Genomic DNA, 15,572 nt, shown 5'->3' with positions numbered 1-15,572 from the left:
ATTCTAAGAGCTTCACATGTTATAATAGTAATAATAATAGCTAACATTTGCAGAGTGCTTACCATGTTAAGCACTATTCTGAGCACTTCACAAGCATTCATGTAATCCTCAAAACAAAGTACCTGAGGTACATACTATTATTATTCCCATTTTACAGTTGAAGAAACCGAGATACACGTAAGTGAAGTACCTTGCTCAACAGTCCAGAGCTAGTAAAGGGCAAAGCCCAGCTCTTAACCACGATCCGACACTTGCATCTGCTGGACAGGCTATAATGTAGCTGCAGCCTGAGCTCAAAATAAAACTTTTCTGTAAAAAGAAATTTTTCTCACATTAAGCAGAAAAAAAAAGTTTTGCTTCTTCAAAAAGTTCTTTAATGCTGTTAAAACAGCATACATTTTTAAAATAATTAATATCAACATCCTACGGTCCAGAAGTAAACCAGACTGATTTTAAGTCTTGCCCTAGAGAAGATTTTAACGTAGATCAGTTACAATGACCGCTTATAACCGAAATTGCAGGGCCATCTCTATTCCTTTTAGTGTTTTGTAACATCAGTTTAAAACCCACCTGTGAACTTCAAGGGGCGCTCATAATGGAAGAGAGTGTGTCATCGATGCAGAAGCGGCCGAGAAAGCTTATAAATAATTTCTTAATAACCTCTCAATTCTAAGAACCTAAACCTATTCTTATTTTATATAAAGGATCAACATCGTTTTTGTTTCCTGAATATAAATGGTTTTCAAAGGGGCTTGGCAGTTTTCACTGTTACTGGCAGGGAACTAAAAGCTGACACTCCAGCATTTAGAAGCCATGAGGTGGTAAGAAAACCAATGCCATCACCATACATTTGAAATTTCCAGTAACTCACTAAACCAACAGTAATTAAGGGAAGGCTCTATTTTCCCAAGCGCTACAAGTGTTCCTACTCCCTTCAGGACACTGGGCAAATTAAGTTACTCTTATCCCAGCTGTACCTGCCTTGTTTCTCTTCCCCACAAAATAAAGGAATCCAAATAGATATTCCTTAAAAGTCCTTTAGGCTCAACATTTCTGTAATTCTGTATAGTCTATATCTGAATGTATAGAGACGGGAAATGTTTATTTTAGAAACAAAAAGAACCACAGCTAAATACTTTGGCATGATTACTTACTTTACATTTTCTACATTTCCATTTTGGGCACAGAAAAGGAAACTTATTTACTTATATTTTATTCCCAAGAACTTAAAGCCTCTCTCCTAATACTTTTTCTAAACCTCATCTCAGAGAATAAACAGTATGTAGGAAAAAGATATAAATAAGTTCATATTTATTTAACATAATCTTAGAAAAATTCTTGGGGCGCCTGGGTGGCTCAGTAGGTTGAGCATCCGACTTCGGCTCAGGTCATGATCTCAGTTTGTGGGTTCGAGCCCCACATCAGGCTCTGTGCTAATAGTTCAGAGCCTGGAGCCTGCTTGGGATTCTGTGTCTCCCTCTCTCTCTGCCCCTCCCCCACTCGTGCTCTGCTCTCTCTCAAAAATAAAATAAAAACATTAAAATACACATATATAATCTTAGAAAAATTCTTAAATTTGGGGTTAAATTTTTTAAACAGTTTAAATTACCTAACTATAATTCTGACTGTTCAACATAAAAGCGTGATAAAAAATATAAGCATTGGAAGATTTATTTCCAATGGCCTAGCCATCCAGTAACATTTTTTAGCATTGTAAGCTTTATTTCCTGCCTGACATCCTCAGGGATCTAGTTTGACAGCTCCCCTGTACAATTTCTACTACGAGACTTTCCTGGCCTCTCTTGGCACATGTAAACTGCTGCTAGGTAATATTTCTTTTGGCAACAGACTACATACTTTATAGAAACAGACCTTCAATTGAACCCTCTCCACTCAAACACACATTCTTCACTAACATGTAAATCTTTTTCTTTTTTTTTTTCTTAGAGAGAGAGAAAGAGAGCACGGAGAGAGGGGGAGAAAGAGAGAGAGAGACAGAGAGAGAGAGAGAGAGAGCGAGAGCGAGAGAGAGAGAGAGAGAGAGAGAGAATCCCAAGCAGGCTCCATGCTCAGTGTAGAGCCTGACACAGGCCTCAATCCCATGACCCGATCCTATGACCTTGGGATCATGACCTGAGCTGAAATCAAGAGTCAGATGTTCAACCGAGTCACCCAGGCACCCCTAACATGTGAATCTTAAACTAAGTCTACTACACCAAGATGGGCACATTTAAGGTATTGAAAGGTGATTCACTAAATTTTCTACAATAATAGAATCTTAGTTACAATCTCTCCTGAATGGATATAAAAAATCATTTTGGGGGCGCCTGGGTGGCGCAGTCGGTTAAGCGTCCGACTTCTGCCAGGTCACGATCTCGCGGTCTGTGAGTTCAAGCCCCGCGTCGGGCTCTGGGCTGATGGCTCAGAGCCTGGAGCCTGTTTCCGATTCTGTGTCTCCCTCTCTCTCTGCCCCTCCCCCGTTCATGCTCTGTCTCTCTCTGTCCCAAAAATAAATAAACGTTGAAAAAAAAAATTTAAAAAAAAATCATTTTGTAAATCATATTCTGAATTAGAATTATTTTTCTTTTTTCAATTGCCCTAGAATTATAAACAGATAACTAATCTACTAAATTTTAGGAAATAAAGATACAATTGAGCGAAATCTAGAAAAATAAATACAACAATATAAACGGTACATCTAAAGCATAAGAACTATACTATTCCCATTTTTTAATAAATTCTAGCCAACAATAGCCCATTACCAAAGAACTAAAATGTACCTTTAGAGACTGAAAGAGCCCAAATGAAATTCTGTAACAACTACTTAAATAACCGTCTCTCCTTTTAAAATCTCCATACAAATCCCATGTATGCCTTAATTTAACTTTAATATCTATTTGCAATTTAAGTATCTACTTGGCTGAAAGCTTCCAGTGACATTTTTATCAGAGATAGAACCCGCCTGCTAGTTTATAATCTACTGCAGAAGATAAAAGAGTATACAAATTTAAAACTATACATTGGGGCGCCTGGGTGGCACAGTCGGTTAAGCGTCCGACTTCAGCCAGGTCATGATCTCGCAGTCCGTGAGTTCGAGCCCCGCGTCAGGCTCAGGGCTGATGGCTCAGAGCCTGGAGCCTGTTTCTGATTCTGTGTCTCCCTCTCTCTCTGCCCCTCCCCCGTTCATGCTCTGTCTCTCTCTGTCCCAAAAATAAATAAACGTTGAAAAAAAAAAAAAACTATACATTATGCTGGTATGACAAAGTTTGAAAAAGCACAGGATTGGAAGATTTATTCATTATTAGATGTATGACCTTGAACAGATCATTTGTCTTCTTAGAAAATCAGCTGACCAAAACTTAAATGTAAACAAATGAAAAATATGAATGGCCCTGTATCTATTAAAAAATAAGCTGTAATTAAACAGTTTCCCTAATGAAATCACCACACACACAAAAAAAGAAAAGAAATCACCACATGGCTTCACCAGAGAATTTTTCTAACCATTCATGGAAGAAAAAGCACCAGTATTAACAGAACTTTTCTAGAGAAGAAGACTAAATGTTTCCCAACCCATTTTATAAACCGGGATAGCCCTGATGTCAAAACCCGAAGAAGGGCAGTATATGAACATAAACACAGATTCAAAAACTCTAAAAAATATACCAATAAATTGAAATATAGCAGTATATAAAAAAAGATAATGCATCACGACTAAGTATGGTTCATTCCAGAAATGGAAGGTTGATTTAAAACATCAGAAAAAAATCAATTAATGTAATTCAACACATATTAATAGAAAAAAAAAAAGGGAAAAAAAATCATATGATCATCTCAATAGACACAGGAAAAAAGCATTTGACAAAATTAAACACCCTTTCAGGATTTTAAAAAAGATCTCAAAGGGGCACCTGGGTGGCTCAGTCAGTTAAGCGTCTGACTTTGGCTCAGGTCATGATCTCACAGCTCTTGAGTTCAAGCCCTGCATCGGGCTCTGTACTGAAACTCAGAGCCTGGAGTCTGCTTTGGATTCTGTCTCCCTCTCTCTCTGCCCCACCCCAGCTTGCGCTCTGTCTCTCTCAAAAATGAATAAACGTTAAAAAAATTTTTTTTTACAAAGAGCTCAAAGACTTCCACTTCTGGCCAAGATGTAATAACAAGGACCAGATTTACCCCCTTAAAACAACCAAAAGAAAGCAGATGAAATAGTTTAGATAACAAACAATAGTTTTCAAGACACTGTACATCATCAGGCAACAAAAAACAGTGATCTCTGAGGACAAACAGTGAATCCTGCAATTGCCCCAGTTCACCAACCTTGAGAGCATTTCCAGGGTGTGACAGGGAAGAGGAGCCCAGGCAGAGCCCAAGGAATATCCTAAATTGAAAAGATAGAGCTTAGAGTCCAGGGAGACATGGCAGCTAGAGTTCACAGGGCAGAATATTGCAGAGGAAAAAGCTAAACAGAGAGAAAATACTGGAGATTTGTGGGCAGTTCCTCTAAAGTATTCCACTAAAGTATGCACCAGTCCATGCATGCAAGAAAACTATCAAAGACAGAGGAAAAAAATCATCCGAGAGGATTAGAGGCAACAGTGCCTAGAGTTTACAAAGGCCAGTAGTAGTGCCTGTTTCCACTAGCCAGCCTTAGAAAGCCTTATAATTTCCTGGTAGAGTATTCCAAAGGATCTTGCCACAGTAGTAAAGAATGATAAGCCCTAATGATGATAGCCCTAAATGTTGCTTTGGTCCCACTGTTGCTTAAAAACCTTAAAACCAAAAGGATCAGAATATTTCTAAATAATTTAACTGCAAGCTAGGAAAATCTCCAGAAATGTAGAAGAAAGAAAGAACAAAACAAAACTCCAGTCCCCCCACCCAATCAATGTCTGGCATCCAAACAAAAATTGCAAGATATGCAAAGAAACAGGAAAATATGGCCAGCGATGATGAGAAAAATCAACCAATCAAAATCAACCCAGAACTGACATTAAAATAGTTATCATAACTATAGGTGTGAGCAACCTTTTTCTGTAAAGGGCCAGATAGTAAATTAGTAAATATTTTAGGCTTTGTGAGCCAGACAGTCTCTGTCACAACTATTCAACTCTGCTGTTGGACAAAATTTTGCCACATGAAAAACAGGATATACCAAAAACAAACAAAAAAACCAAACAACAAAAAACAACCAAGAAACATATATAAAGGTACTTACCTTCATTACTCATCAGAGGAATGCTAAGTGACACAACATTGTACCCCAGTAGCAACAAGCACACTCAACATCTAGATTTTGATTGATTGATTGATCTTTAATTTTTTTTTTTAGTAGGCTTCATGCCCAACATGGTGCTTGCACTCATGACCCTGAGATCAAGAGTCGCATGTTTGGGGCACCTGGGTGGCTCAGTAGTCTGAGCATCCAACTTCAGCTCAGGTCATGATTTCATGGTTCATGAGTTCAAGCCCCACATGGGGCTCAGTGCTGACAGCTCAGAGCCTGGAGCCTACTTCGAATTCTGTGTCTCTCTCTTTGCCCCTCCCCCCCCAAAATAAATAAACATTAGAAAATTAAGAAAAATAGATAAATGTAAAGTAATGTAAATGTTCATGTGTAGAACAGAAAACTAGGTAAAACTTAAAAAAGCAAAATAAAGTATGGATGTCAGTTAATAATTTCTTTTAAAAATAGTACATATATATAATTTTTTCTCTGACCTCTCTTAAATGCTATATGATCATTATAAAAGAAATGTGGGGGCACCTGGCTGCTCACTAGGTAGAGCATGGGACTCTGGACCTCAGGATCGTGAGTTTAAGCCCTATGCTGGGGGTAGAGTTTACTTAAAAATAGTAATAATTTTTTTTCAAAACAGGAAATGTTGGGGGCACCTGGGTGGCTCATCAGTTAAGCATCTAACTTCGGCTCAGGTCATAATCTCACGGTTCATGGGTTCGAGCCCTGTGTCAGGCTCTCTGCTGTCCACGCAGAGCCTGCTTTGGATCCTCTGTCCTCCTCTCTCTGCACTTCCCCAGCTCATGCGCACGCTCTCCCTCTCTCTCAAAAATAAACATTAAAAAATTTAAAGAAAAAGAGGAAATGTGAAAAACCCAGAAAATATACAAATAAATAAAAATTCCACTCCTTTGGGGTACCTGGCTGGCTCAGTCAATAGAGCATATGACTCAATCTCAGCATTGCGAGTCGGAGCCCCCACACTGGGTGTAGAGATTACTTAAAAATAAAAATCTTAAGGGCGCCTGGGTGGCTCAGTCGGTTAGGCAACTGACTTCAGCTCAGGTCATGATCTCGGTCCATGAGTTTGAGCCCCACGTGGGCTCTGTGCTGACAGCTTAGAGCCTGGAGCCTGCTTCAGATTCTGGGTCTCCCTCTCTCTCTCTGCCCCTCCCCACTCACGCTCTGTCTCTGTCTCTCTCTGTCTCTCAGAAATAAATAAACATTTAAAAAAAATTGAGGGTGCCTGGGTGGCTCAGTTGGTTAAGCCTCCGACTTTGCCTCAGGTCATGATCTTGAGGTCCATGAGTTCGAGCCCTGCATTGGGCTCTATGCTGACAGCTCAGAGCCTGGAGCCTGTTTGGGATTCTGTGTCTCCCTCTCTCTGCTCCTCCCCTGCTCACACTCCGTTTCCCTCTCTCTCTCAAAAATAAATAAATGTTGGGGCGCCTGGGTGGCGCAGTCGGTTAAGCGTCCGACTTCAGCCAGGTCACGATCTCGCGGTCCGTGAGTTCGAGCCCCGCGTCGGGCTCTGGGCTGATGGCTCAGAGCCTGGAGCCTGTTTCCGATTCTGTGTCTCCCTCTCTCTCCGCCCCTCCCCCGTTCATGCTCTGTCTCTCTCTGTCCCAAAAAATAAATAAACGTTGAAAAAAAATAAATAAATAAATAAATAAATAAATGTTAAAAAAATTTTTTAATTAAAAAAATAAAATAAAAATCATAAAAAAAAAAAAACCTCTACTCCTTGAAGATAACCATGATTAATACTCCGAGGCTGTGGTTCCCAAATTGTGTGTTCAGGCACCCAGGTCACCACAGCAAATTTACAAGCATACTGCAGGACATATTACACTTTCAAGGGAAACACAGTGACATCTGTCGGATACCACACAAACTACAAGTTCTAGGCAGTTGAGTTCTAACATTAGGGCACTTTATATTCCTTCCAATACCGTCATATCTTGTGAAGCTGGTTTTTCAGCTGTTGTTGTCATAAAAAGAAAATATCTGTGAAAATCATATGGTATGGGAGGTGAGATGAGGTATCCAATATGATCCCATGGTTTGAGAAGTGAAGGGCCCAAATGACAGTAGTTATTTAAGAATGAAAGTTTAAATGTTTTCTTAAAAAAAAAAAAGATCCAGGGGCACCTGGGTGGCTCAGTCGGTTAAGCGTCTGACTTCAGCTCAGGTCACGATCTCACGGTCTGTGAGTTCGAGCCCCGCGTCGGGCTCTGGGCTGACGGCTCAGAGCCTGGAGCCTGCTTCCGATTCTGTGTCTCCCTCTCTCTCTGCCCCTCCCCCGTTCATGCTCTGTCTCTCTCTGTCCCAAAAATAAATAAACGTTAAAAAAAATTAAAAAAAAAAAAGATCCATAATAGTATTATCATTCACCTACCACAATGGCTCAAATTTTAAAATACCAAGTGCCAGCAAGAAAGTAAGAAACTGGAATTCTCACAGAAGTAGCTGGTGGGAGTTTACAATAGTACAACCACTTTAGGAATCAATGTCAATATTTATTTGACAATGCCCATTTTATATGACCCTGAAAGTCTTCAGACATATATCCTAACAAACTCTTGCACATGTACAGGTGGTGTTTTAAGAAAATGTCTGTGGTTGTTTGTAACTGAGAGACAATTCAATCGCTCATAGATAAGACAATGGATAAACTGCGAGACCATCATCACGGAACCGTGAAAACGAACGGCACACGTGTATGTGCATCAATGTGAATAGATCTCAGTCCTAATGTTGACTAAAGCAAACCAAAGAAGAAATCCAGTATGATGTCATGTATTTAAAGCTTGGGGGCGCCTGGGTGGCGCAGTCAGTTAAGCGTCCGATTTCAGCCAGGTCACGATCTCGCGGTCCGTGAGTTCGAGCCCCGCGTCGGGCTCTGGGCTGATGGCTCAGAGCCTGGAGCCTGTTTCCGATTCTGTGTCTCCCTCTCTCTCTGCCCCTCCCCCGTTCATGCTCTGTCTCTCTCTGTCCCAAAAATAAATAAACGTTGGAAAAAAAAAAAAAAAGAATTCACTTTCTTGTTTATAAAAAAAATAAAATAAAATAAAATAAAGCTTAACAAATCTAGAACCAAACAATATATGTACAGTTAAACCCGTATGTTGTAAAACCATGAAAGAAAATACAAGGGAATGGAAACAATTTCAACATAGTGCTTTCCTCTAACAGGAGAGGGGAGGAAGTGAATGCCATACAAGAGAGGCATAGGAGGAACTTCCAAAGTATTGATGATGTACTAATTTTAAAGCTGGACAGTGGGAACAAAGATACTAATTTTATTATTCTTCTTTAAAGTATATATATGTTGGGGCGGTTCTCGCGGTTTGTGGGTTTGAGCCCTACATCAGGCTCTCTGCTGTCAGTGCAGAGCCCACTTGGGATCCTCTGTCTCCCTCTCTCTGCCCCTCCCACACATGTGTCTTGTGCTCTCTCTCTCTCTCACGCTCTCTCAAAAATAAACATTAAAAAAATTTTTAATAAAGTATACATATGTCATCTGTGCTTTTTTTGTATACATGTTAGATTTCATTTTAAAATAATTAATTAAGGTAAACATAATTTATTCAACAAAATATTTCTTAAAAACTCACTGTGTTCCAGGCATTTTCTGTGCTTTACAAAGAAACAGCCCTGCCCTCATAGAGCTTACATTCTAGTAGAGGAAGACAGAAAGCAACACTCAGATTAAATGAATGAAAAAAAACCCCACAAAGCCCAACATTTTTTTAATTAAAAAAATTAAAAGTAGGGGGGCCTTGGGGGGCTCAGTCAGTTAAGTGTCTGATTTTGGCTCAGGTCATGGTCTCATAGTTCGTGAGTTCAAGCCCCATGTCGGGTTCTGTGCTGACGGCTTGGAGCCTGGAGCCTGCTTCGGATTCTGTGTCTCCCTCTCTCTCTGCCCCTCCCCCATTCATGCTCTGTCTCTGTCTCTGTCTCTGTCTCAAAATAAATAAACATTAAAAAATTTTTTTTTAATTAAAAGTAGAGCAGAGAAAGAGATATCAGGAGCACAGGGCAGATTGTCATATGAAATACTGAATTTAACTTGAGATGTTTAAAATTTTTATTACAAGTAAAATTGTACTATAAATAAAAACTCTTAGATGTTTAACAGTTTGTAAGATACTAGGAAAAATTTTAAAGGTCAAACCCATCAACAATATATTAAGAGAAAACCATCAATATATTAAGAGAATCCCAATCAAGTAAATTGTCCATTAAAAGTCCTCAGAATATTTTTTAAAAATACTAAGCATGTCTAAATACTTTTAGAATACCTGTTAAACAAATGATTGCCTGTACATGAAATGTCTTAATTACATTTTCAGAGCTATCATTTTCCATAAAATAAATTTTTTAAAGAATTTCTGAAAATGAATGGCTCAATTCCCATTTACCCTTCACCTATTACATTTATTTCTTTATGTAGTGTCAATTTTCAAGTAGCACACACACACACACACACACACCAGAACATGCTGCCAAGGATAAAACAGTCTAAAATATGAGAGAAGAAAGAAAAATGTGAGGCCTTCAGGAATACGATGCTGACTGAATCAAAGACTGCATTCCTGCACCTGAAGATGTTTCCACTCGGTAACATTTCAAATTACTTGTCCACCATCTAGTTTCCGGCATGAGGCTGTTTGTTATCCAGGAAAATCAAGTGACATCACTTACATCTCTGCCTTTAAATATTCTATCTAAGAGATGCTTGAGCTCTCTCAATAGCATGAGCTTTCTGGAAACAGAATTGTTTTCATTCTTAATGGTCTTTATTTTCTTGACTACTTAAAAGTAAAGTTGCACTACATTATCCCAAACAACTACTTTTACCTAATAACCACTAGAGAGGATAAATTACACTATGTCAATTATAGAAATTGGTAAAATAAAAAATAATGGTTTTAGAAGCTTGAGGAAGTTTGAAATTTGAAACCAGAAGACATGTATATCAAAGAACTGTTTTCATTTTACTTATGGGACTTTAATAAAGCCTCATAGGAAATTATCTCCACCAAAACTTAAAAAAAAAAAAAAGCCAATATCACTATTTTAGTCTGTAACAGTAAAAATATTATAGAGACAGACAAAGACTATGTTTGTCTTGCCTGAGCCACTTCCTAGTTGTGTTATTCTGGGTAAATCACCTCACTTTCCCGAGTCTCAGTTTCTCTATTTGTAAATGGGAGCAATACCATCCGTCTTCTAATGAAGAAACAAATACAAATCCAAACTGCTTATAAGCACCAACCAGCACCCTGGGAATTAAGTAATTCTCTCTCAGACCCCTCCTCCTATTTAGTTCATTAACTCTACTCTGTAATCAACCTGAATGCTAAACAAGTAAGAATTGATAAAAACAGTGAACTCAATACCTAAGATCTATACATTTTATTGCATTAAAGTATTCATTAATAAAGTTAAAAGGTTTGTTAAAAAACATATTTGAGAAACCACTGGCTAATACATCAGTAAATGCCAGTCATTATCAAGAAGCCCATGGAGCAAAAAAAGAAAAAAAAAAAAAAAAAGAAGAAGAAGAAGAAGTCCCTGGAGTGCCTGGGTGGCTCAGTCGGTTGAGCATCGGACTCTTGATTTCAGCAGCTCAGGTCATGATCCCAGGGTTGTGGGATAGAGCCCTACATAGGGCTCAGTATTAAATGTAGAGCTTGCTTGAGATTCTCTTCCTCTCTCTGCCCCTCTCCCCCACTCACAGTGTCTCTCTCTTTCTTTAAAATAAAAAATATAATAATGATAAAAACAAATAAATTAAAAAAATAATAAAAGTCTAAAAACAAGCACACTTATTCTGAAATTTCTTCATCACTTTCTCCCTAATCTTTTTTCCCAAAGGAGTCTTTCTGCTCTTCACTTCTTTTTTTTTATTAATTTTTTTTAATTTTATTTGAGAGAGAGAGAAAGAGAGAGAGTAGCAGAGAGGGGCAGAGGCAAAGAAAGAGAATCCCAAGCAGGCTCCATGCTCAGTTGAGAGCCCGACACAGATCTCAGTCCCATGACCCAATCCCATGACCCTGGGATCCCAACCTGAGCTGAAATCAGGAGTCAGATGCTCAACCAACAGAGCCACCCAGGCACCCCTGGTCTTCACCTCTTAAGTGAAGCCTTAAGCCTTAAAAAAAAAAAACTAAAACAATTAATTCTTTAGTCCTTTTAGACTTCTGAGCATCCCTCTGTCCCTAACTTCTTAGGAATATTTACTCCATCATTTCAGATTGCAACCTTTTTGCTGGTTATCCTTCCCCTCCCTTGTCTAAAAATAATAATGCCAATAATAGTGATAGTAACCAGCAGTGGTAAGAAGAGCCAACATTTTGTGACAGGCACTATCTTAACACTTTGTATGTATGTATCACTGAAGGCTCACCACAACCCTATGAAGTAGATACCATTTTATTTAAGAAACTATGCTACAGAGAAGAGGTCACTTTCCAAGGTCACATACCTCATCTGAATCTTTCTAAAGTCACTGCTCATTACTAACATGCACACAACCTTCTATATTAGAAGGACATAAGAATGGAGTTATATGGGCAGGGATATTACTGTCCAATTTTTGCTGTTTTGTACTACTCTTAATTAAAAAGACCCAGAGGTACCTGGGTGGCTCAGTCAGCTAAGCATCCAACTTCGGCTCAGGCCATAATCTCACAGTTTGTGAGTTCAAGCCCTAAGGAGGGCTCTGTCCTAAGAGCTCGGAGCCTGGAGCCTACTTCAGATTCTGTCTCCCTCTCTCTCTGCCCTTCCTCCTCCCTCCCTCCCTCTCTCTCTCTCTTTCTCAAAAATAAACATTAAAAAAAGACACATAATTTAATAAATACAGAAAGTGAAAGCCTATGAGATAAAAATCTATAAGGGAACAGGACACAGAATCTATTTTTTTTTTCTTTTATGATACAGACAGTGGTCCTGAAGGTAGAAACACATCTTGCTTGTAAGTTGAAGCAGTTTGATATATGCAGGGTCTCTTCTCTCAGCTTTGGCAAAATGGAATACCAATTCATTCATCTTCTGTTGTCTAACTTAGTGGCTTAAAACAACAGCCTTTAATTGTCCTCGGGAATTTGCAATTGGGTAGGGCTTGGCAGGGACAGCTCTTCTCTGCCCTAAGTGGGCACCCGCAGGGGCAGTATGATGGGGATCTGGAGGATTAGGATCTGCTTTTAGAATGGCTCACTCACATGGCTGGCGAGCTGAGGCTAGATGTCAGCTGGGAGCTCAGCTGGGGCTGAGGGCCAGGAGCTTCGGTTTCTCTCACACAGGCCTCCCGCTTGAGCCCTCATAGCACAGCCTGGGAACTCGGTTCCAAAAGTGAATACCCCAAGAGAGGAAGGCAGCAGCACACAGCATCTCTATGACCCAGCCTATAAGTCACAGAGGTTTGCCTGAGCCATGCTCTATTGGTGGCAGTTACAAAGGCCTGCTCTGATTAAGAGATGGGGACACAGATCTCAACACTAGATGGGAGGAGCGTCAAGGTCACAATGTAAGTAGAACATGTGTAATGAACAATGCTATTGCAGATATCGTTGGAAAATACAGTCTATCACATCAGTGGAAGGTTACGTGTCCGTATATATTGAAGTTGATTTTTTGTTAATACTATTTTTTGGGTTCTATTAAGTAGACTTTTCCTGTAAGGGGTGAAGAGACTGAAAACTAACCTGGAGCTTCTCCTCCTCTGTGATGAAATGACTTCAGTGGCCTACAAGTAATTATCTTCAGGGCCAAACAATAGAGAAGAAAAAATGGTTAGGTACTAGTTAGCAACAACTAGAAAACTGAGCTTTTATTCATTTACCCTTCAGTGAAGGTTTGGCAAACATCTTGCTTTTAATAAAACTCCAAATTCTCAAATGCATAAATTTTTATTCATTCATTTCATTGCCTATTGTTACTGGCAGTAGAAACCCCTGAAAATGAAAAAGCCATCGGGGCGCCTGGGTGGCTCAGTCGGTTAAGCGTCCAACTTCAGCTCAGGTCATGATCTCATGGTTCATGGGTTTGAGCCCCACGTTGAGCTCTGTGCTGACAGCTCAGAGCCTGGAGCCCGCTTCATATTCTGTGTCTCCCTCTCTCTCTGCCCCTCCACTGCTCACACTCTGTCTCTCTCTCAAAAATAAACATTAAAAAAATTTTTTTTAAATGAAAAAGCATCAAATAGTTTCAGAGTTAACAAAGTAAGGGAAAAAGCTGAGGCACCTGCATTCTCTTTCAAAGAAGGGTTTATGGGCAGAGAGAACAAGAGATTACCAAATGAATGTTGGGGGAAAAAGATGAATCAAACCCCTAGGGCACGTGGGAAAAAAAAGAAAAAGGAGTGACTAAGAAACCAGCCAAAGCCCTGGGGATTTCACCAGCATGTTCTGTGATGCTCTTTACACACGCCCTTACAGACTCCATCCTTAAGCTACGGTTCCTTTCCCACCTATCAGAGCTAGAAATAGATCCAAAAATATCTAAATCCAGTAGTTTCCAATGTCTTCAAGTATAAGACCCTCTTTTTAAGAGTAAAAATTCTGTGGCCACCTATATGACAATTGCTGTGGTTTTATTATCTGATTATTAAGAAAAATCAAGAATGACAGAAGTACTTTGAATTCACCATAACCTCTACTAGATGCCATTTGTATTTTGTACAAGGGCAAATAAAATATATAATAGCAGGTACATGAGATATTTAATTTAGATAAAATTCTTAGGAAATACCAAATACATATCAATTACTAGTAAACATGTAAGTAAGCCATATCTGAAAAGACCGAGACTGAGGAATTTTATTTTATTTTTTTTAATTTTTTTTTTCAACATTTATTCATTTTTGGGACAGAGACAGAGCATGAACGGGGGAGGGGCAGAGAGAGAGGGAGACACAGAATCTCAGAAACAGGCTCCAGGCTCTGAGCCATCAGCCCAGAGCCTGACGCGGGGTTCGAACTCCCGGACCACGAGATCGTGACCTGGCTGAAGTCGGACGCTTAACCGACTGCGCCACCCAGGCGCCCCGGGAGACTGAGGAATTTTAAAGGACTTCCTTTTCTGGTATGTTACGTAGGATTTCTCCTACTGTTCCTACGGCTGGATTCAATAACTAATTTTTCCAGTACCCATTCTATAATTCTCTTATAAATTATGAAGAGCATTCCGCTTCTTTTCAGCTTGTATCTTAATAACTTAAAACTGGTTTAAGACAATACAGATGCATATTCCTATTTTATAAAAAAGTAAGAATCCTCTTACTCATTGATGACAATTTCTCATCACCAGCCAGGAGTCACCACAATAGATAAATGACTTGCTTATCTATTGTTGGAAAGACAGGCTAATGGCAACTGTTCTAAATCTAAAACCTTTATTTTCAGCAGCTGTTCTCTAAAAACATAGATAATGCTAGAGTTTGGAAATTATCACAATAATTTAAACATTCTGGGACACCTGTCTGGCTCAGTCAGAAGAGCATATGACTCTTGTTCTCAGGGTCATGAGTTCAAGCCCTACACTGGGCATAGAGATTACTTTATAAATAAATAAACAAACAAACAAACAAACAAACAAATAAAACTTTAAACGTTCTGATTGCCACTTTGCACACTTTTGGGAAACCATGTGGGAACACTCTCATCATGGGTTCCTTCAACCAGGAAGAACTTCTAGAATACTGCCAAACAGGTACATATGCTTCTGAGGCCCACAGAATATATGGAGAGAGCCTGGAAAAAGAAACCCAACTGCAAAATAAGAATATAAAGAAATGATGCGCAGGGGCACCTGGGTGGCTCAATTGGTTAAATGTCCAACTTCAGCTCAGGTCATGATCTCACAGTTCGTGGGTTTCAGCCCCGCATTGGGCTCTGTGCTGACAGCTCAGAGCCTGGAGCCTGCTTCAGATTCTGTGTCTCCCTTTCTGTCTCTCCCCCACTCACACTCTGTCTCTTTCAAAAATAAACATTAAAAAAAATACTAAAAAAGAAAAAAAAAAAAAAAGAATGATGCCTAGCCTTAGTGTGAAATGTTTCCAAAACAACTGCCAAGTTTACAAAAACACAAGCATTTCTTTTGCTGAGCTTGTGGTGAAGATGGCCATTTACAGCAGACTGCATCCATGAAGAGAACCTACAGCTCATTGTGCAGAAGCAATGACAAGTTTAGGAGCACTCTGGCAAACCAGGGATGAGACAAAAGAAGGCCATAAAAAAAGACAAGGCTTGGGGCGCCTGGATGGCTCAGTTGGTTAAGAGTTTGACTCTTGATCTCAGCTCAGGTCTTGATCTCAGGTGAGTTCAAGCCC

General features: G+C 39.4%; 1 protein-coding gene across 9 annotated transcripts in view; it reads right to left on the bottom strand.

The window, feature by feature from the left end:
* The window catches only part of SCAI (suppressor of cancer cell invasion), a 159,737-nt gene that overhangs the window by 128,969 nt on the left and 15,196 nt on the right, over positions 1-15,572 (bottom strand). For 2 of the 9 annotated variants that reach the window (XM_047830471.1, XM_047830472.1), the window contains exon 3: positions 12,949-13,003. The exons of the other annotated variants lie outside the window; for them this stretch is intronic. The gene's annotated coding sequence lies outside the window, so the exon portion shown is untranslated. The remainder of the gene's footprint in view (positions 1-12,948; positions 13,004-15,572) is intronic. 9 annotated transcript variants of the gene reach the window in all.

This window comes from Prionailurus viverrinus, chromosome D4 (genome assembly GCF_022837055.1).
Source record: "Prionailurus viverrinus isolate Anna chromosome D4, UM_Priviv_1.0, whole genome shotgun sequence".
Classification (NCBI taxonomy): domain Eukaryota; kingdom Metazoa; phylum Chordata; class Mammalia; order Carnivora; family Felidae; genus Prionailurus; species Prionailurus viverrinus.
This window is presented reverse-complemented; position numbering and strand designations above follow the sequence as displayed.